The sequence below is a fragment of the Gadus morhua genome, chromosome 9 (genome assembly GCF_902167405.1).
Source record: "Gadus morhua chromosome 9, gadMor3.0, whole genome shotgun sequence".
Lineage (NCBI taxonomy): Eukaryota > Metazoa > Chordata > Actinopteri > Gadiformes > Gadidae > Gadus > Gadus morhua.
The window spans coordinates 5,099,258-5,121,888 of NC_044056.1; the positions used below are offsets into that span (position 1 = coordinate 5,099,258).

The following is a 22,631-nucleotide window of genomic DNA, read 5'->3' on the forward strand; positions in this document are numbered from 1 at the left end:
TGAAAATAGTACAGTGGAAATACATGAATAATAAAGAAGGGGGGGATAAAAATATGACAGTGGTAGTGGGATCTAACTGGTTTTCCTGGCACGTTCTGTATCCAAAAACAACAACAACACAAACACGGCAGCATTTGAGAAACGATATCACTCATAATCACATGAAAAATAAGGGTGGTTTATCTCAAGCAGTCGACCAACACTGCACAAAAAAGAACAACAGACAACACATTTCCTCACGTTTCCAGTGTGTGTACGTCGAGGGGCATGCGTGCTGCGATGGAGAGGAAAGACTACAAAACACATGCATTATTGATGGGACGTTTGCACAGCGCGTGACATCGCTAGGTATCCAACGTTACCTCGCTGGTGGTTGTCCTGGGGGTCGGGAGAAGGTACTAAAATAAGACCGATCGGGGGAAAGGGCGAGCCAGAGGAAAACAGGCCACGCTTTCCCATCCCGTCATATTTCCCATTGAGGCGATCAGGACACATTAAAATAGGTGTGATTCATGGGGTAACAAGACGTGAGCTGAATATCATTTAAAGGGTCATCCGATGCTTATTCTGATTCATGGTTTAGTCCTCATCGGGGCCTCAAGAATCTATATATAATCTTAAGCATGAACCAGTCATGCTGAATTGCAGCATCTCTTTCTATTACTGTGTACATGCCAGGTTTTGTCGAGGGCTGCCAAGCTGTGTAACAACAGACGTCATATGGGAGTACGCTTGGATATTTGTCATTGTTATGAGGGACGCAGCAGAGACTCAAATGCCTGGATGTTGCCGGGTAATAGTATTGTATTATTTTCATTGAAACGGTAAAACCCAGCAACAGAGGGATTAGTGGTCGGTGCCAGTGACGGTGAAGAGATGCTGTGTCTGAGGTGAGTAGCAGTGTCTCCTCTGTGCGCACACACATAGGGGGAGTGGGGGTGTGGGGGGGGGGGGGGGGGGGGGGGTTTGTGGCCATGCGTGAACAGATGCCCATGATGACTTTCGCATGTAGCTGGGATGGTTGAGTGGCTTCGGCTCCACCAAGGACCCACATGGCTTGGCTTAATTCAGCATGCATGACGCGCATGAGACACGCTTTGACCTCGACTAGACGAAGACATGGGTGAAGCGCGTGTGTGTGGGTGTGTGTGGGTGGGTTTATGTTAGGGGGCGGGGGGGGGGGGGGGGGTTGGTTGCGTAGGCTAATATTGCGTGAAACAGACTTTCTGTTGGAATATCTCAAGTGTGGGACGTCATTGCGGCTAGGGATTTAGCGATGCCCCATACTGTAAACACTGTAGCTGTCATAACGCCAGAGCTACTAAAAATACTTTATTTTGCTCATATTATTCTGCGGGAGAGATAAATGTAGTCAAACCTCTCATTGACTTGTGGATTGCGCTACAATGCTTCGCAGGGGGAGGACTAAATCCAGCGTCCTTTCGAGAGATCTGAAGCATCAAAGGTTTTCTTGACGACGACAACGGCCTCGTGTGGAAATGCGCTACTGACTGCATAATGACATAAAGCGCGGCTTTTGACATGATGTGAGTTCTCCTCGTATGAAATATGCACTCCACTCGTGCAGTGCCCCACAAACTCGGATTACAAAACCACAACAAATGTATAGCCCCCTCATCCATAAAGCATCCCACTTTCATGCATTGCGAAAAAAATATCGATCAACACAAAGTGGCCACTGGCTTTCAGTGGACGGCAATGGTTACAAGTAAAAAGTAGAGGGAAGAGGAGCAGCAACGCGAGTCCACTCAGCAGGGGTATTGACGAGGGACTATAGTAAACTTGTACAATCGAGTTGTGGCTTGTACTTGGATGGGAAACGGTCAGTAAAGGGGGGGATCCAGCACACAATGGATGCAGCCAATCCCGCAGTGTTCCCAGTCAGTGTTGTCCCAAACTGAGCCGGAATCCTCCATCTGCGCTGCCGTCGCCAAAGACCAGAACCCTAAAAGAACCCTCTGCCCGAGATGAAGTACATAAACACACACCTGCCCCTGGTAGATATAAAGTCACGCTATGTAATACAGCTTGCGCTAAGTTTGTCTCTCAAAGCGGCCGTTAACAATGACCATAATGGGAGAGGAGGAGGGAAGAGGAGATACATTTTGGGTCGTCACCCAGCAAGACTCCAGACAGCAGAGAAAACGTCCTTCCTGCATACCACATGCTACCGCAGACACACAGCACATGCTCGGGGGACTATTCAGTCTCTCATTCTGGTCGGAGGCAATGGCATGGCCTGCTTGGTGTGGCCCATCATCTCGTATCAATGCAGCTTGTGTGATGGCTAGAATGACAACACAGCCGATCGGTGATCCCGGCAGAGCCCTTTGCTGTTGTCTTGGTATGAGAGGGACTGCCTTCCCTCCACCCCTTACGTGTTCCCAGGAGAGCTCAGAGCAGCCCTGGTGGCGGAGATACTGTCAGACAGGACAAGAGCGGGGGGAGGGAGGGAGAAAGGTTGGGGATGGCTGAATTCAAATGTACAGGGCCAGGGTATTTCAGGAAGGGAGGGGAGGAACAACCTTGTGTATGTTTTCCTCGTCTTTGTATTTGGTATTTCGATTAAATCTATGAATACTGGTTGTCGGAAGGACGATTTCCTCAGCGCACCAAACACACGCCTACGACTGCTCAAGTGGAAATTTCCACAGCGTAACTTTACAATCAGAGCAGGGCGTCAGTACCTATCTCCTTCAAGGCTGCACGTCGCTAACGACCAAATCCCCGGAAAGAGACGGATCGTGCTTCCAGCACTGTCCTCCCACAAACTCATCCAATCAATGAACTCCAGTGATTACCCGTGAGCGATACCGCAACGCTACCTGGAAGCGCTCGGGTTCATTTTCTCCGGGAGTTTGTCCAAGATCACAGAGAGACTCATCCGCTAGGGTGAAACTGGCCTTCATTATCGGGAATGTTTTTTAATGTAACATTATAGATTCATGATCTAGACATGTTCCATTAGGCATGGCTGGAACAGTACCACGGTCACCATTAAGTCATTTGGCTGATTTAGGTTGCATTCATTATTTATTTATTTATTTATATATAATTAATTATACTTTTATTATCATTATATATAATTAAGTAGCAGGTAGGGGTTAGCAGGTAGAGTTCTTTATGTAAGGGATAATGTATAGAACGCCGGTCATTATCGGGGAAATAAGCCCCGACAGGGCGAACCAGCCTACTTCGCTGTCTTGCTTCGCCTTGAATTTTCGATAATGACCAGCGACATTATCCCGCTTATTACACGGCTACTTGCCAAAACGAAAAAATAGCTTCACACGGTGTGTCTTTTTACAATTTATTTGTTAGTGGCATTTGCAGTGTTGATCAGCAGAGGAATAGTCCGCCAACGACGTCGCTTAGCAACCGAGTACGCTGGGGTTGATAAGTTACCGGACTACTTGCGAAGTGATACGACAGATGGCAAAAAAATCCACTTTCCTTGACAGCGGTCAATTATACTTGACCGCAACGATGAATTATCAAATATAATTCACTGCCGGAAGTTGTGAAGGGCCCATGCAAGTGAACGGAGCGTTCCACGGCATTGAAAATAACCCTGTAATAAGTGGTACATCCTTTTATCTTTTCTTTTTGGACTACTGGAATTCTGTGGGTTGACGTTATACATCGTGCGGCGGCGGCGAGCGGCGGTCAATGTTGAAATCCCCGGTGACGCTAACCACGTTGCAAGGTCAGGTTTCCCCCCTGCCCCAGTAATTGCATTGACGCTTTCCCCGTAGGAAAACAATGGAGTTGGTAGCGTTCAAGGTGTTCAAAGCACCTCATGTGATCATACCTTCACCTCAAGACGACGGATCTACTTTAATAGAGGCATCGTCCTAGGTTAAACACAGTTGTCCCCTCATAGCACCAATCAATGGTCTGCTCTTTAGAACAGGCCACGGGTAGTAGAGTAGTCAAGATAAGTCCAATAACCTCCAATAAACATTCCCTGGTACATACAAGTAGAGGAGCCGTTATCATTATGACGGCTGACAACTGTGTGGGTCTTATGATGACACCTCTGTGAAAAGGGCCTATTCTATGTTTGACATGCAAGGAATCGAAATTGGTAAGCAATTAGTAGGGCCCCTGCCATTTCTGGCAGACAATCGACAATTGATGACTCCTCTTTTAAAGGGTTTTCTACACAAAAATGGTGTGTGTGTGTGTGCCTGTTTGTGCGTGTGTGCGAGAGTTTTGTTGCATTTGTGTGTATGGTGGCATGTGTGTAAGTGTAAGAGTTGGTTAGGTGGTGTGTGTGTGTGTGTGTGTTTGTTTGAGAACGTGTGTGTTTGGTGATGTGTGTGTGTTTGGTGACGTGTGTGGTATTTGAGGCCTACAGTGCCACCAGGCCCTCATAAGAGGAATTGCTTCTTTCTGATCTGAATCTTCCCACACTCTTGGCTGTTCCAGACTCTCTAACATAAGCACATGTGAACATATATGAAGCCGCACAAACGGCAATTAACAACATTTATATGGTTGTGTTAATATTTTACTGACCTAATTAATTGTAGTGATTTATAAATCGCAGATCATTAGCTTTTTGCTGCTCTTCAAATCAATACTTTGATCTGCCATGTCTTGCTCTGTGTTAATGGTGTGTGTGTGTGTGTGTGTGTGTGTGTGTGTGTGTGTGTGTGTGTGTGTGTGTGTGTGTGTGTGTGTGTGTGTGTGTGTGTGTGTGTGTGTGTGTGTGTGTGTGTGTGCATACATAATGATCGTGATTAGAGCACGAAAAGGTGTGATACCGTACGTGAGGAATATGAATCTCGTCTTCGAAGGATGCGCCCCCCCCCCCCACACACACACACACACACCCACACACACACATATACGCGCGCCATACGATTCTCGCGCAACGACAGCTGCGAGAGTACTACATTCCGCTGAGAGTAGGCTACTACAATCGTCCCTATCCCTCCAGCAAGAGGTGCGTCTCTCCACCATTCCCTACAGGAGCAAGTCCACATCAAACGCACGCGCATACACACACACACACACACACACACACACACACACACACACACACACACACACACACACACACACACACACACAAATGCGAACACTAACTGTCTCTCTCGCGCGCACGGTCCCAGCTTTCTCGGCCGTGGGCTGCAGCAGTAGAGGCTGCGCCGTGGACGAGGAACGCTCGCTGCTGCACTTGGAGACGAGCGCGTGGGAGTTGTTCTCTTTTCTCTCTCTCTCTCTCTCTCTCTCTCTCTCTCTCTCTCTCTCTCTCTCTCTCTCTCTCTCTCTCTCTCTCTCTCTCTCTCTCTCTCTCTCTCTCTCTCTCTCTCTCTCTCTCTCTCTCTCTCTCTCTCTCTCTCTCTCTCTCTCTCTCTCTCTCTCTCTCTCTCTCTCTCTCTCTCTCTCTCTCTCTCTCTCTCTCTCTCTCTCTCTCTCTCTCTCTCTCTCTCTCTCTCTCTCTCTCTCTCTCTCTCTCTACCTGCACTTCGCTTTCCCGCTCATCTGATTCCGCGGACGAGTTCACGAGGCGCACGAGCGGCGCGTCGGTCCATTTTCTGGAGGAGCGATCGGCACGCCTTGTAGCACGTAGTGCGGTCTACGACTGGGCTCGGTGCTGTTCTAGCGGGCGGACTGTTCCCATTCAAGAATCTAGTTGGACCGTCTGGGAGGATCGGAGGGGCTCTCGTTCTTTCTTCCTTTCCCCTCCCCAAACGGGCATGGACTCGAGACCCGCCGCGTGTGTGTTTGAGTGTCGATGGCTGGGGAGTTGCCGTTGGGGAGTTAACGCGTGAGGATGCTCGGGAACAGTGAGGACAGCAGGTGAGTCTCCAGACGACTTCTGAGTCTGATTCTATGAAAGAGGAGACGGATTGATCGATTGAAAAAAGTAGAGGCAAAATGACACATTTTAGGGAAGCTGGATCTGGGTTGATTCTCCGAGGGGACGTTTTATTTATCGGATGTCTTGTGTTAATAGATGGCGAGATGTGTAATATGTCAGACAACTTTGTGTCGTCGATGTAAGACGGAATGTGGATGGTTTTCTCCGTCGGCATGAACATTCATACCGTCTTTTCCCCCACGCCAGGAGGGGTATTTTTAGATTGCGACCCGCCTAAAAGCGCGGAGTTGGGCGGCGGGGAGTGTATAGGTAGACAGAAACGCCAGGGAGGACGTTAGTGCACTAAAGCGGCTCAGGCGACTCTGCAGGTAAAACACGTCTCCATGCAATGGGTTCACGCGTTAATTCCTTTGAAATACGTGTCATTGGTTGAATCGGCTTTTTTTTTGTTTATAGTGCAAAAAAAATGCAGATCCCAGAAAAAAAAAATGCATTGAGCCCAGAAAATATGATAACATGATCAATCCTCATCTAGACATTCTATTGGTTCATGTGTGTCATAGGCTATTCCCACGGGTCCCTTCATGTGTCACAAGTCGTTTTTATTAGACGGCGAATCTCTCCTTGAAACCGTGCAGATGTCTCTATCAGGCACTCGGGCGTCTGCAGCCCTCTCCTTAATCGCATCGATCCGGACCATTCAAATCGCTGTCTTTTTTAACCGAGTCGCTTAGAAAACACATGCGCAGCCCCCCTTCTGGAAACATGTCCTAGACCCACTCAGCCCCCTCGCTTCACAACTTTGGGATGAAGGTGGGGGGGACGGGGGACGGCCCAGGTTAATATAGATCGGCTGCAGCACATCAGCGATTTGCTATTCCAAACAGCGTTTGGGGAACGAACGCCTTGCTTACAAGACGATGGCGGATGAACGTCGCCTCGTCGTCTCCTCAGAATGCACCGTGCCACAACAAATGCTGCTATCAGAAGACTGTTTGATGCTGCGCCTGCGGACATTCATAAGCGCTGTAGCTCGCTGCTGGTTAAAAATAGCCGGAGGGAACGGGGAGACAGAATAGGAGCAGACTGCTGTAGGGCTCTGGCAGCAGCACCGCCTCATTATTTATCTCAGCACACAATCCCGGGTAGATGTGGGTGAGAGATATCGCAGTGTACACGGGCTAGGGTGCGGTGTAGCCGTGTGTGCGGTGTGCATTACCTAAACAGCCCCTTCCCCCACCTCCATTAAAAGAAAGAGACTTCACTTAAACTTCAGCCAGTTCGGTTTGATATACGATCATTCTTTTTTTTCTTTTTTTTTGGGCCTATAGGCCTACCTTAATCGATGAACGGCTGCCTGCAACAGCCCAGTGGCTCGACATTACAGTCGGCGAGCCGCTCTGCACGAACGCCCGTCGGTCATTAACTAAACGCAGGACCACTGACCTTGGTGTTGTGCGAGCTGCAATATGATTCACCCTGGTGCTCCGCCGAGGGACTCTGGGGCCAACACAGGTTCGAGGGAGGGTCTCGCACAGGGGCAGGCGCACACACCACTCCGACCCCCAACCGCCCGATGCTGTTGACATTCTCTATCGAATTACTGCGCATTGATCAAGATGCAAGCAATAAACTCCCATCCCCTCCAACCTGCTCATAGCTGACCACATGACGCACTATCCCATGTCACAGAAATAGTATGTGCTTAATAACGGCATTGTGTTTCAGTTGAGTGTGTTTTTCATGTCCTGCTTGTAACTCGATCACATGGAGATTGGAGATAACCCAGAATAACTGGGGGGGGGGGGGGGGGGGGAGTCATTTTCTAATACAATGACTTTGAGACTGGTGATCCAAGCATGATCCACGACCACCAGCCCGATCTGTACCCTGCTGCACTAGTGTGTGTGTGTGTGCGTGTGCGTGCGTGCGTGTGTGTGTGTGTGTGTGTGTGTGTGTGTGTGTGTGTGTGTGTGTGTGTGTGGAGCGGGCCCCACTTAAGTGCTTACGACAGAGATTTTTTAGAGCAAGACAAACAGCACAGCAGTATCGCTAAGTGGTTATTCTCCGGACATATGACAGTGGTGGTTTTGATTGCTTTTGCTTCTCCTCTCATTAGCGTGAAACAACATGTCAAATCTGAAATGACGACATTTGTTTTGCGACACCTTTCGGGTCGTCTCCTGGTTACACAGGGTCCCAGTGTGCGAGACCACACCTGCCGAGTGGACAAGGTGTTTATTGGGTCCCGGTGGTGTGACCATGATGCTGCTGCTGTGCTCCTCAACACACTGGAGTTTTTTGTCGCATCACGAGGAAGACCAATTAGGAATGAGTATCTTGTTTTTTTTTCCGTATGGGACGCTGTTACCTGTTCTACCTCTGCTTAGAGAGAGAGAGAGAGAGAGAGAGAGAGAGAGAGAGAGAGAGAGAGAGACAGAGAGACAGAGAGACAGACAGACAGACAGACAGACAGACAGACAGACAGACAGAGGCAGATTGTTGGTGGTTGTTGTTGTTGTTGTTGTTGTTGTGACTTTGAAGAAGTCGTTTTTAAGTATCTCCTCTTGAGTTAACTCTGAGCGTTGGAATTTTCAACCAAATTAATCCAAAGACTGATATGGGTTTACGTCTAACTGGTCATTGTACAAAACGTAGATCTTTGTACTCCCATTTAACATGGATGGGTCCTCCCCCTGCCTGAGTTTGTACATTATTACGGATTAATGCACCTTCTATACACATTTTCCAGCCCCGAAATTGGCTGATTGCTGTGTCCAATTGCAGTTTCTTGGACCAAATCAAGCCATTGTCTCTTTCAATTTGTGAAAGCCAGAACAATGCTTCCATTTGGAAACCCATAAATACGATGGAATAACATGTCATTCAAAATAAAGCACGCACACAATCACACTCGAATCAACTAATATGCAGCGATGAAGCAAAGTGGATTTCCATCACTTCTTCTCAAGGAGAAAGGAAGTTCCTCCATTATCATGCAAGGATAATATCGTCATATTGATGTGTTCACAGAGCTTGTCAACAAATCAATCAAATAATTTCCTTCATGTCATAATAGTGTCGGTGAGGATGTGATTGGTTGTTTGCGGCCCATAGCTCTTGTGTGTCTTTATTATATTCACTATTTAGTCGTTGGGCAGATGATGTTATCCAAAGCCCCTCAAAGTGAATTAGGATGTCATGACCAAGTACGAAGGGAGTTGTGGGCATCTTGGATGACTACACAGGTGGACTACAGTCATGGGTTATTGATCCTGGTCACTTTCTTCTGGGACCCAACATCCAATATCCTGCCCCTGTAGGCTTATAGTTTTAGTTTTATTTGAACGAGATAACCGTTCTGAGAGCAAAGCAGGCATCTATTCACTTTTCTGCATTGATTGTCATATCTTCATTAGAAAACTGATCTAATATGATAATTTCTTGCACATTTTTCTACTGCTGCCTCATTCCTATAATAGTCCCTATGAACATGAATTATATAATATGTCCATGCCAATTAAACTCACCAAGCAGAGTGTAATGACATAAGAAACACATATTTAGTGGCTTACTTAATAACAGAGCAGTTTGGTTGATATATCTTTCCTTCAAGGTGTTTTTATTAAACATCATTGAGGAGAAAGCAGCAATAGAAATTCAGTATGAAGTGGATGTTTCTGATTAGATGACAAAGTATCGTTGGCGTGTTTCAGTCATTAGGAGTACAATCATAGACTCATGTTGTATCCAATCTGCTAATTGTTCACTATTTTCATTAGTCAAGCTTTGGAGCAAAGTGTTTCAAGCATGGCTTGCTTCCTAGTCTGTAGTGTAATGGACTGGATTTCCACATTTGTGTCATATTAGGGTAAACACAGCTGTAGCTGTATTGATGTTGGGGTTTCATTTAAGCATGCCAGAGCACCAGCATAAACACTATTTGTTAACATCGCTAGTTTTGTGCAATGAACTGACATTAATACATTCAACGCAACCATGATTACGTTAATGTTATTATGAGCCAACACCACTTTTGTTTCAAACCTTGAGCCTTGGTTAGAGGGGTCCAATCACCAGATATTCTCAAAAAAAATTTGAGCTGGATGTTGTAAAGAGGAGATAACATACTACCTTGTTAGAGCCAGTGGTAGGCAACCCATTTCAGGACCATTTTCTGTTTGATTTGATGAATTTCTCTTTTCATTCCGACAGCAATTGATAAATCAAGTGCTCTGAGAAAAAAGTAGATGTACTTTTTCTGTTGTCGCAGGCTCGTCCAATCACTTAATTGTGCCCGAAAGGAACGATTGAATGGCCTACCAGGCTGTCTGCCTACCTAACTTGTTACAGGTGGGCATGTTGCCAGGGCACTCATGGCACGTGACTTGGGTCTTCCACAAGGCTAGCCAGACCTATTACTAAAGCTAGCGAGCTACCCACAGATTTTGGGGGTGTGGCTTTGGATAGAGGCCTGAAGGGAAGGTTTGGATTTTCTCTGGTGGATACTTTCAGAATCTAGCTTACTCTAGCAATCCCCCAAATTGCATACCCTAGCTTTAATACTGGGAGAGAAATGTAGATGTTACAGCAGTAAAACAACATTGGACAAGAAGATATAATAATAATGCTCTGTAATCATAATAATAACGCAAGCAAAAAATATTGACGATGCTATCATGACTACTATACATTTTTTGATGCGTCTAAATAAAAAGAAACATGAAATCCGGACTATCAGGTACGGCCAGATGCCAGAACCAGGCCAGGGGTAGCAGATTAGCCTTTACATCGACTAATGAAAATGAGGAGGATGTACCCACGGCCCGTTCTACCGTGAACAGCCTTTTTGTCTAACATGGCGGGAGTCCTTCCAATCACTAGAGTACCCGTGAAGTGGAGGAGAAAAAACCCCCAAAAAAAAGCGTGATCCTCAAACATCACGCGGGAGCGGATGGCGGTGTTGCGGCATCCAATCTTTCCTCATGGTGTGGTCTTTACACAGTAGCCCGTAGGTTAGCCTTCACCTTTCTCCGAGGAGGGGAAGCCCTGGACAGGCCGCTTGCAGCAGTTCAGTTAATTAATGCGTCCCCCTCACACGTCCTGGGGCCCGACGTGCCTTGGGCGCCGCGGGGCCACACAATACGAGCCACGGGAGAGTGATGATGGCACTTACTGCAGTGCAAACATGCAAAACCCCACGGTATCCTCAAGAAAGGGCCCCATCGCCGCGCCGCACAGCAGCCTTGTAATGGCAGTAGCCGGCAGAAAGGGATGCCACTGTAGTCTGTGTGTGTGTGTGTGTGTTTGTGTGGATGTTTAATGTGAACTATCCTACGGCTTCACCCTCTTATTCATCTCGACATTTAGTTTGTAGGGCTGGCGGGGGGAGAAAAACTGTTCTTCGCCCCCCCATTCCTCTTCTCACATCAATGTATTGTGGTAATTATGCTTCCGAAAGAGTTGTGGGTCATGGTTATAACTAGTTTGACAAAGGGTTTGCGTTTCGAGTTATCCTAGGATTTCAAATTCCACCGTCATTTATTGCAGGATAGCACTAAGAAGTCGTGATTTATAACGATATTACCTGAACTTTTTATTGACGTTATATTTATTATCTGTATTACTACAGTACATTTTTTTATAGAATCAGCGGTTTGATTTTAAATATTTATATCAGTGTGTATGGCTGTGTGTGTATGTGTGTGCATCTCCGTCTATATGTTATATACATATACATTTTAAACACCAGACCACACGCGTTTGCCCTCTTCGATGACATTGGAGCATTTACCATGAAGGTAAAATATATGGTGCAACGGGGTGAGGGGTCAGAGTTCAGGAAGGGGGTGTGATTGTGCCTACTAAGGCTCAATTGAGCGGCGCTCAATTGAGCGCCGCTCAATTGAGCGGCGCTCGCGGCAGCTGGAAATCTGTATTCACAAAAGCAGCCAATCAATGGCTCCGCTGATGCAGTGTGTTGCCAGGTGAATCTAAACGTCGACACCCATCATTTGGATGATGGTGTGGCTGACATTAGTGTCAACGACTGGGGCTGTAAATTGGATTGAGGGTGAGGTGTTAAGTGGCCCGGACTGGTGCCTCGGTGGGGAAGACGCTAGCAAAGAGAACTGACAGGGAGGGGGTTAATAAAGCTGGGATCGGCAAAATCTGCGGGAATGAGAATCTGCCAAACGAGTCGCGTCGCCACAGGCAGCGTCTGTGCGTGGTGGTGCGACGCACGACACGATCCTTCGATTTGGGCCGAGGTAGGGATACTGGGATGTCCCTACCTCGACTACCCAAGCGGGGGGTAGAACGGCAGTGCACGGGTCCTCTCCTGCCGCATTGTGTTCCTGTCATCTCCAGCTCTAGTTTTCATGTTGTTCCGTTCATTTTTTCTGAGCTTCGTTCCTTTTCAATTAGCTCCGCGTTGGCGTTTGGAGTGCCGTCGTGTCGCGCAAACTCCAACCCCTCGCGTTCTGAAATCTGTTCATCCGGGGCCGACGCGCAAGGCCAGCCCGGGAGCACAAACAATGGGAGGCAAAATATCAGGTCCACTTCTGCCCGCCCGCACTTGAGCGGAGCACACTCCTCTTTGAAAACGTGGGTTGCATTTTTTGACCCAACTCGCAAAACTCAACGATCATTGAAGGACCCAGACGAGCTCCCGGGGTCCGCGGCGAGCCCTCCACGCGGATATTCATCCAGCTCTACAAAAGAAACGACTCTTTCTTCTTTTTTCCCTGAACCGAATGGCACTGTACGGGAGAAGGACTGCATCTGCTCGGGCCCTTTTGACAAGCCCGAACGCCGCCGGGCATTATGTTGTAATGCTAATGCGTTTTCAGTAGGACGTAACTAGCACATCGCCTGTTATCTCCCGCTCACAACATGCTCGGTTAATGGCTCCTAATCCCATTAGATTTCAATAGAGACGTGTGGATTCTTGTTCAAACACTGCCCAAAGTACGGAAAAACACAAAGACCCACCTCCCCCTGTTGATAAGATTACAGTGTTCGCTAATTATTCTGATATTTGAATATTATCCCAGCTTTTAATAACTTTCCTTTTGGTTGATCTTTTTCGTACAGCTTTTTTATTCATAGACAGTCTCATAGTCTTCATTCCTTGTATGGCTGACGGGTCTGAATTGCTGCAATACTTGAACTGCTTTCTCTCTTGCTCTCTCTCTCTCTCTCTCTCTCTCTCTCTCTCCATCTCTCTCTCTCTCTCTCTCTCTCTCTCTCTCTCTCTCTCTCTCTCATCTCTCTCTCTCTCTCCATCTCTCTCTCTCTCTCTCTCTCTCTCTCTCTCTCTCTCTCTCTCTCTCTCTCTCTCTCTCTCTCTCTCTCTCTCTCTCTCTCTCCATCTCTCTCTCTCTCTCTCTCTCTCTCTCTCTCTCTCTCTCTCTCTCTCTCTCTCTCTCTCTCTCTCTCTCTCTCTCTCTCTCTCTCTTTGTCTCCCTCTCTTATTACTTCCTCTCTTCACCCACTCTTCTTGTTTACTAGCCTTTCACTACTTCTATTTTGTATCTGTATTGTCATCCTGCCTTCCTCCCATTGGAAAACCAAACACAGAGAGAGAAAGAGAGAGAGGAAGGGACAGAGACTAAGGAAGAGAGAGAGGGAGAGGGAAAAGCATGGAGAGACTGGGACAGAGAGAGAGCAAGAGAGATGGAAAGAGAGAGAAGCACAGGGAGGCAGACACAAGGAGAGAGATTGGGAGAGAGACAGTGCAGTAGAAAAAAGGAAGAGCGCGATGGAGAAACAGACACAAGAAGAGAGGGGGAGAGAGAATGAAATAATAAAGAGAGAGAGAGGCAATGATGGACAGGGAGAGACTGACACAATAAGAGAGAGGCGGAGAGACCGACATAAATATAAAGAGAGAGAGAGGCGAGGATAGACAGGGAGAGACTGACACAAGTAGAGAGAGTGGGCGGAAGAGACAGAGAGAGGGAGAGGGAGGGAGAAGAGGAGCGAGCAAGAGAGAGTGAGAGAGCAAAGGATAGCGTGCTGCAAAAAGAGTGGTAATATTATGGATGGAGGGCCAGAGTGCAGGGTGGAAACAAGAGCTTGGGTTTCAGATTATTGACGAGACAGAGAAGGCATAAGGAGATGTTTGTTTGCTAGATATCAGGAGGAAGGAATACTCACTGAGCTTAAAGAAGCCTGTATGTGTGCGTGTGTGTCTCTGTGTGCAGTGTGTCAGTCCGACTGTGCGTGTGTGTGCATATGTGTAAGTATGCCGGCAATGGATGATGCGCATTTGTATTCCATCCGAAAGCCCCATCAGACTTAAATCTCAGAACACTAATGGGTTTTTCCCGATATTTTTTCTACATCTGGAGATTCAGGGCGGATTTATGACTGATGCAACCTGTCCATCAGAGCCGTGGTATCCATAGGGATATGTGCTTTAAATGACACGCAGACGCAGCGAGGGCTAGGGACGTAGGCGAAGGTGGCCGTTGGCGGGAATTGATGAAAAGATCCCCGGCTAGGGATCAGAGGCGAGACAAAATGAAATGGCGCTTGACCTTGTCACGCGCGGTTGACAAGTGACGTGGATGTGCTGTCACTGGATCAGGATGTTGGGAAAGTTGGCAAAAAAACGGGTCCTGGGTACCAATGAAACCAGTGGGAAGAGGGCCTATTTCTGGGGGATGACTCATCTGCTCAGTGCTCCCCCCCCCCCCCCCCCCCCCCCCCCCCCCTTCCCTCCCTTCCCCAACCGGGGTATAATTAGTTATTTTGCAGGTGGCCCTGTGCACAGGTAAAACAATACGAAGTGGAAACTGGGGATGAGATGGAGGCGCTGCGATGACTTTGTAAGTAACGAATGTGTCTCTGCTCCGGGTGTGCTCTCTGTATTATTCATGTGATGTAACTCGGCGTCTGTCAACAGCTCTTTCTGTGCATTAGCGTCCTGATGCTTTAAGATGACACGTAATAGGCTTTGGGAAATGTCGAAGCTGGTTTTATACCTTTAAAAAATAAATAAAGGGAAGCCTGAGAATTAATCTTTCCTAATAATACAATCCCACTCCCTCCCCCCAACCCCCACCCTGGCCGTAACCTGGGCTGGATGTTTCAATGTCAAATTTATAATTTGCTTGGATCCTTTTGGGGCTTTTCTCATTGCTATTCGCATTCCTTGTCGGTAATGAGCAGTAGGAGTGGAACTCGAAAAAAATAAGGTAATTCCCTTCAACTCTCAGCCTCGGTTTTTTCACACAATTTGGCATATTTAGAGCCACTTTGTGGATCGACCCCAGCAGATCCCCTTTCACTCTTCTTTCTGCCTTCATTCTTTTGGCGCTACAGATCAGCCCCCGCAGAGACGCTCACAAGAACGATATATATATAGAAACGTAGCTGTGACATTCGTCCTTGTGTTTCATCATTTACCGGACATTTCATGTTCTGCTTTTCATCTTTAGGGGCCTCGCAGGCACGCGCGTACACGGCACGGATTTGCAGTGTCAACGATAGTGCCATCTGTTTTTGCCCCTACAGGGGTCACCTTGCCATTGATCCACGACTAGTATGTGCAATGCGTAGATTGTCTTACTGAAAACAAGATTGCGCGGGAGCCCTTAGGATTAGCGGAACAGATGCAATTTCTCCTCGTGCTATCTTTATGACCCGCTCCCGCACAAGAGCGCAGCCGAGATTGGGTAAAGGCACAGTGCAAGGACAGCTTAGTCAAGTAATTTTGCCTTTAATTGCTCAAGGATTCCCCGGAGTGCCATTTCTTAAGCAATCCAAAACTGTTTGTTGTTTTCCCGCTCATAATCTTTAATTATATGAAGGTCAGCACTTCCCTCTAAGCTTCTTACCAGAGCCTTTGGATGAGGTGAGGGGCTTGGAAGACAATACACCAATCCGGCTGTTAAGAGTGAGAGCGACCGGCTACCCTCCTCACTGTGCCGGGACTGACTGCTGGCCTAGCAGTATCGGAGCCTTGCAATTTAGCCCTCTGCATTGTTCTACCCTCCGCTCCTCTTACAAGGAGGCAGCCATCCCGTCGTTATGAGAGGGTTTTATCGGGCTAATTAAGGCTTCATCTTTTTCATCGATCTCTCTGAGGACATGGGATTAAAAAACCCTCGCCGGTATCTCCGTAGTGGAGCCACGGTGAGTTCACACCAGCACACTGTTCACTGGTACGCAGGATGCTGTGGTAATGGGGGTGGTGGTTAAGATGAATAATTCATGTTGAGGAATTTTTCATTAGAAAGTTAGAGGTGGCGTGTGGTTAAGAATGTCGAAGGGGGGGGGGCAAGGGGGATATTTGAAGCACGACGAAGGAGTGCTAGGTTTGATCCACGATGTACCCTTGAGCAAGACAACCCGGTACCCTTACATGCTGCTAGATGATATGTATCTGCATTCACACTGTATCTTTGCAAAGTGATTAAATCGTAAGTTAGGAACAGAAATAAACAAGTTCGGATCAGACTTAAAGTGGCCAGTCGGGCACTCGTTATCGTCAAACTCACCAAGGGCTGAGGAACACGCCAGTACTTCTGTGTTGGAGTGCATGCTAATGGTGATGGAACATGTTCAAGCAGGTAGTATCAGCTCTCTGAATTCCAACCGTTGTGAGTAATCATACAGCATGCTCCTGTATTATGTCGTTTGTAATTCATGACCGGCCACGGTTTGTCCATGGTCAGTCTAATCCAGGCTCGCAGAGGAGCTCTGGAATCGATATCCTCATGGAACTCCTTAAGATGATTTAATTCACCACGGTGTGGGGAATACCACTGACTGGGTGCTGTATTTGGCGCTCTGTTCGCTGTTATTGTACTACAATGTTGAAAATACAGCCGATAAAAGTCAAGATAGAGGTCAACATTTAATAAAAACAGGCCGCAAGGGCACTTTAAAGATATTTAGAAAAGCGAAAGAATATGGTACAAAAATGCCCACCGTAGTTTCATATTCCTAACTCATGACTGATTGTGTGGGAGGCTCCGGCAGCCATTTTGAAAGACATTAGGGGAGAAAAACAAAGCTCACCTTGATTTGTTGGGAGGCAGCTTCAGTGCCTGTCTCCTTGCTTGTGGTCCATCCAAATCTCATAATGCATCCCTTTTTTCGATAAAGCAATTGTTTTGTCGATGTATTTTTCCTGAACACGCCAAATTGCAGATAAACCGAACACATTTGGAACAGATTTGGCTGTGTTAGGACAGTTTTATATATTCTTGAAGAACAATTTGCTTTAAAGTCCTAAGAACTTTTCAGGGTGAAGCTTATATGTTCGTCTTTATTTCTGGATTTTTTTTAATCCAGGGATCGTTTTAGATCAAAATATGTTTTGAATCTAGTAGTTTGTCACCTTGAAGAAAGTAAGGTTAAACCAGCCCCTGTTTAAAACTCATGAATAACAATCATCTATCTGCGAACTCGGATCACCTTCACAGAGGATGTGTTTTTCAGGGCAGGAAAGAATAGCATTAAGAAAATAGCCTTCCAATTGTAAGAAAAATGAAATGAGGCTTAGGCCAGGCAGAATGTTATTTTTTATTTCTTTCACCTCTGATTCATGGTGAAGGACTTTCTGCCGACAGGGAAAAGAGGAGACAGAGTGGAGGGGTGTAGGTGGGAGGCCTTCGAAGGAAGGAGACGTGACTGTTCATAATACGGCTGTTTCTTCTGGACGTTCTGAGTGCAGGAATAAGCAGAGAGCAGAGAGTAGTTCAGCCATTTTATAATTTAATCCCCTGCTCTTTTTGCGGACAGAGTGTGATGTTTTTGTAATCATATATTTATTAATGTGATGATTATTTTTAGATGAATTAATTCATTTTTCCCTTTCCAGAAATAATTGCATAGTGCTAAAAAGCATCTGCAAGATTATTAGGGATGAAGGAAATATAATATATGTCAGTTAGAATCTTTATTTACACAGTACATGGGCTTGACAACCTGAAGTTCTGGTGTTTGTCATGCATTTACCTACTTTAGCCGTTTTTTTTTTCTTTTACCATACTTTTGAATAACCGTCCATCACATTTTGAAACGTTAATGGATTTGGAAAATCACGTATCAAGTCAAATTTTGTTTTAGTTAATCTTTTGTTGAGGGCAGTGCAGGATACTTTGTAATGTGCAGATTGTGAAAAATATATTTGGTGCAAAATGCTGCAATCGTTTATGATCTACTGGACAAGTAATTATTTACTCAATCAAGATACCTAGGCATATAGGATAAATGTAACCTAAAAACTTTTTTGCACTTTTGTCGCTGACAAAGAGGCAAAACACACAGATTTAGAAAACTTCTTCAGCTATTTGACTTCAACAAACTGCAACTTAAGGAAACGTATGCATTTATATAGACAAAACAACAGAAAATTAAGGAAACATCTCACAATACATGCTCAGCATTTACAATATGCGCTACACATTCACACAACAAAATACAGACACATCACATTACAGAAAAGCTCTGCAATTTCAGCAAAGAAAAAAAACTGACGATTTTCCAGAGAACACTTACGATTAAGTGATAAACACTTCGGGATTTGCTTGTCGTTGCCACAGTCTTTGACTCATTTTGTTACATCTGCGTTATGAGTCAATATCTGATTCATGCAATAACAATTTTAAGTAAAAATCAAAAAACATACATTTAAGATAATTGTCAACATCACTTACGAATAGCTGCCTTCAATAATGAGCCAGGAGTCAAAAAAACGTGGCGAAAACAACGATGTCCAGATGTGTTCATCCCTTTAAGTGTCAAACCCTTCCGTTATCGTTGTGTGTAATTGCAGCGTGTTTCTGTAATGCGTTGTGTTTGCATTATGTTATGCTGTCTGAATTTGCATTGTGTTTTGTAAATGCTGTGGATGTACTGTGAACGATTTTTACCAGAGGAATCTAAATGACAGAAATCAGTTCATTACTACACTAAGGATTGTTAGCGCAACACAGAAGCGAAACTGTGTTTATTAACTCCTTATGTACCGATCACCATGGATTGATGCATAAGGTATGAGGTTAAAATGAAATGACACATTTTGCATTCTGATTATCACACAAAGTAGCTTACTCCCCATCCCAATATTAGCCGTTATCCGACCACGAGACCTGTCCGTCCCAGGCCCGAGGTCTTGAGGGGTAATTCATACCTCTGGTGTAGTGGGAGACTTCCACTAGGCATACACAGGAACAGAACACGAAGAGATCTAATGGGATTTCAAGATGTCATCATGGCTGCTTTATCACCGAGAGTAACTATGTAGTATGAGCAATATGATGTGTGTGGTATTTCCCAGTGCCTTGAAACACCCTTGTGTTTGTGTGGCATTTCGTGTGCAAGGGTCACATTTCCATCAACTAATTACAGCTCATTTCCCATTTCCTCTCTTTAAATCTCTCTCTCTCGCTCTCTCTCTCTCTCTCTCTCTCTCTCTCTCTCTCTCTCTCTCTCTCTCTCTCTCTCTCTCTCTCTCTCTCTCTCTCTCTCTCTTCCCCCCCCCTCCCGGGGCTCCAGGGCCCCAGCTATGCAGAGGGGACATTTTTCTTCTGCCCCACTGGAAGTAAAGATCCTTTAAATGCCAGTCAGTATTAGAGTCACTACGGCCCCCAGCCACCCCCCGCTGTGGCCACGTCAAGACCAATGAAAACGATAAGCTGCAGCCTTAATTATTCTGGCTGAGATGAAGGCAGTGTTTTCATGTTGACTCTACCTATTCCCCGCGACCGACGGGGGACTCTGCTGTAATGTGATTGGCTGCGTTCAAAGCGGTGGGAAAGATGTGAAGGCTTTGATAGGTCTGCGCTATCGAGGCCCGAGCCCCCTCCCGCACCGACCCCCCCCGCCAGACACCATGAGCAATCAATGCACTCAATGCAAAAGTAGATATTTATCTCTGCTCCAACAGAGTGTAAAAAGCAATTAGCTTCCCATGCCCCTCACAAGAAGCGAATGCATTTCTCCAAACCTGATTCAAACCCTCTCTCCCATATGTTTGCACCAACCTCAATTTTTCCCCAAAACCCATCTGGCAGTTCATGTGCCACTTTAAAAGAGGTCCACTTTAATGCTACCTTACTCCAAATCCTATGCAGTAAATCTGACACTCATGTTCCAGTGATAGGTTTCTGCTGTGGAAGGGGTAGAGGCCTGATTCTGCCGCATAATAATAATAGCTTAACACTCATGCATAATTAATTTGCGACAAAATGTGGATTATTCAAATGAGTTTGGATGTGCCAGTGGAAAGGGTGGCGTAGAGAAGTTGTTTATTTGTTTTTGTACTTTAGTGATGCCGTTCATTTGGGTTAAGACCTTATTCCATGTTACTTCTCGCATTTCCCGGGGAAGAGATGTATATTAGGGTCACACAGGGTCAAGAGTGTAATGCCATTTATTCCAAAGAAAGCCCCAACCTTGCATATTGTTGTATCACATGCATATCTCAGCGCACTGACTGCAAGACGGTGTGACAGTGTGAGGGTGAACCTGGTTCATGCATTTAAATTGAATGCCTTCCAAAATTGGAAACCTTTCGTTTGGTATCAGAGAGAGAGAGAGAGAGAGAGAGAGAGAGAGAGAGAGAGAGAGAGAGAGAGAGAGAGAGAGAGAGAGAGAGAGAGAGAGAGAGAGAGAGAGAGAGAGAGACAAGAGTGTAAGATCACAGAAAAGGAAGAGGAATGAAGTGCTCTGTGGACGAGAAGGAGCACAGCTCTCTGGTCACGCAGGTGCTCATTTTGGTGCCGGCTCTGTCAAGGCAGCCATTGTTGAGCCTATTTATTTGCCCGGGCTCCTTCTGCCCTCCGTTCAACAGTCTGTGAATTCATTACACTCGTAACGTTGTGTTTCGGCTCATTCTGAAGCGAGTGGGAACATTACGCCAGGAGGCGATGAGGACATTCTGTCTTCTTGGATTGAACAAAAAAAAATAGAAAAAACTGAGCCTAACACCTTTTTTGTTTTCAGGAGACAGATCTAAGTGTCGTGTTTGACATCTGTCTGTCGGTTCCTATGTCTGTCTATCTATCTCTTTATCTGTGTGTGTCTGTGTGTTGGTGTGTCTTTCTGTGTCTGCCTATCAATTAAGTCTCTATCTCTACCAGTATTTTATGTCTGTCTGTCTGTCAGTATGTGTATCTATCAATCTAGTGACTGTTCGTCCGTCTAAAGCTGTCTGTCTGTCTGTCTGTCTGTCTATGTATCTAGCTATCTACCCATCGATAACTCTATCTCTGTCTCTAAAGCGTCTTTCTGAAGCTATCCATCTGTCTTTTCTGTCAGTCCCTCTGTCTTTCTATTCACTTATAATTGAGAACTTGTAGACTAGAGGTAATTATGGAATGCTTAATCACACATGCATTAATCCTGTGTGGAGTTTAATTAAGTGGTTCCGTTATTGCACATATTTCAGCATGATGACATCTGGCTCAGTATTTTTTAATAAAGACTTACATCAAGCGTTTTGTGGGGTGACATGTTGTTTGTTGTAAGAGCTTGTAGGGAACATGTATGCTGGGTAAATCTACGGCTTCACACAAGTCAACCAAGGAGTGAATGCAAGGGGAGTAGGTCCTGACCCTAAGTAGACAAACAGTTATGCAGGCAAAATGAAAATATTTGAAGGCTTCACATTTAGTGTGCCTCTTTTCAGCATCCTGAATCTCAAGAGTTTTTTCTACAAATGATGTTCTCGGAACATATTCAGGAGCTTCCTCAGAGCTTATCGCAATCTTCAACACACAAGTCACACAGGATGTAAACAAGGCCTTGTGTACCCCGGACAAAGACATCGGTGATCCATCAGCCATCCATTCTTTAACCAGGGCAGGAGATCAAGCATTACAAAAAGAATGCACACCTCATAGATTATAGATAAATGTTTATGTACATTGAGTATGTAGCGTGGCCTTATGTGTGTGAGGGGGGGGGGGGGGGGGGGGTGGCATGGGTGTGAACCGGCCCTTCTACGACCACGCTGGCGTAGTTCCTGAACTACGCCGTGTCTTCCATGTCCAGTGGCACACTTTTGAGACCGTCGGGGGTAAGGTTGGTGGTGGGTGGCGTGGGGACAAACAGCTGGCCACTGTCGGCATCCTCCACCTTGTAGCAGCGCCGACCATCTTCTTCGCCCCCACCCCAACCCACCGCCCAAACACCCCCCCCCCACCCCACCCGGATCATCAGAGCTCATCCGCCCATCTGGCTGGTGTCGGATTACATTTAAGCCATGCCATTTCACAGGCCGGGCCCCCGACGAGGTCCTCCCAGCAGGGGGGCTTAGTATCGCGATGACACCGTTGGGGGGGGGGGGGGGGGTAACCTTTCCCCAGCGCGTCCCAGCCACGCGGCACTATGGCGAGTGGAGTAATTTGAGCCGCGGCGCTGTCCCTGTTTTTCATAGCGTTTCATGCCCCGGGCGATATGGATTTGCCTCCCGCGCTTCATCTATGCTTCCGATTCACCGGCCCGGGTTCTTTATGGCCCTCTCGCTCCCGCCGCCTGCTCCTTGAGTCACGGCGGAAGGGAATGCTCGCAGACCAGTCTATCTGCGGGGGCTGGAAAAATAAGGTATTGAGTTTTTAAAAGAAGCGGAAGGGTGTTAGTTGATGCTTTTATAGCGCAGTGAGGAAGAGCGAGTGGATGTGTGAGCGCGGTGCATCCAAGACGAGGGATTGATTTGCGGTGAATGAAGTAGGAGTAAAAGAGAGGGGGCGGGGGGGGGGGGGGGGAGCATCTTTTGTTTTATATAAAGAAAGTAACGATCAACGACGATAACATT

At 46.4% G+C, this 22,631-nt stretch overlaps 1 protein-coding gene across 2 annotated transcripts in view; it reads left to right on the forward strand.

The window, feature by feature from the left end:
- The window catches only part of lingo1a (leucine rich repeat and Ig domain containing 1a), a 97,443-nt gene that overhangs the window by 64,760 nt on the left and 10,052 nt on the right, over window positions 1–22,631 (forward strand). Inside the window, exon 1 of one of the 2 annotated variants that reach the window (XM_030366912.1) lies at window positions 5,493–5,832. The exons of the other annotated variant lie outside the window; for it this stretch is intronic. The gene's annotated coding sequence lies outside the window, so the exon portion shown is untranslated. Of the gene's footprint in view, window positions 1–5,492; window positions 5,833–22,631 lie in introns of those variants that run through there. 2 annotated transcript variants of the gene reach the window in all.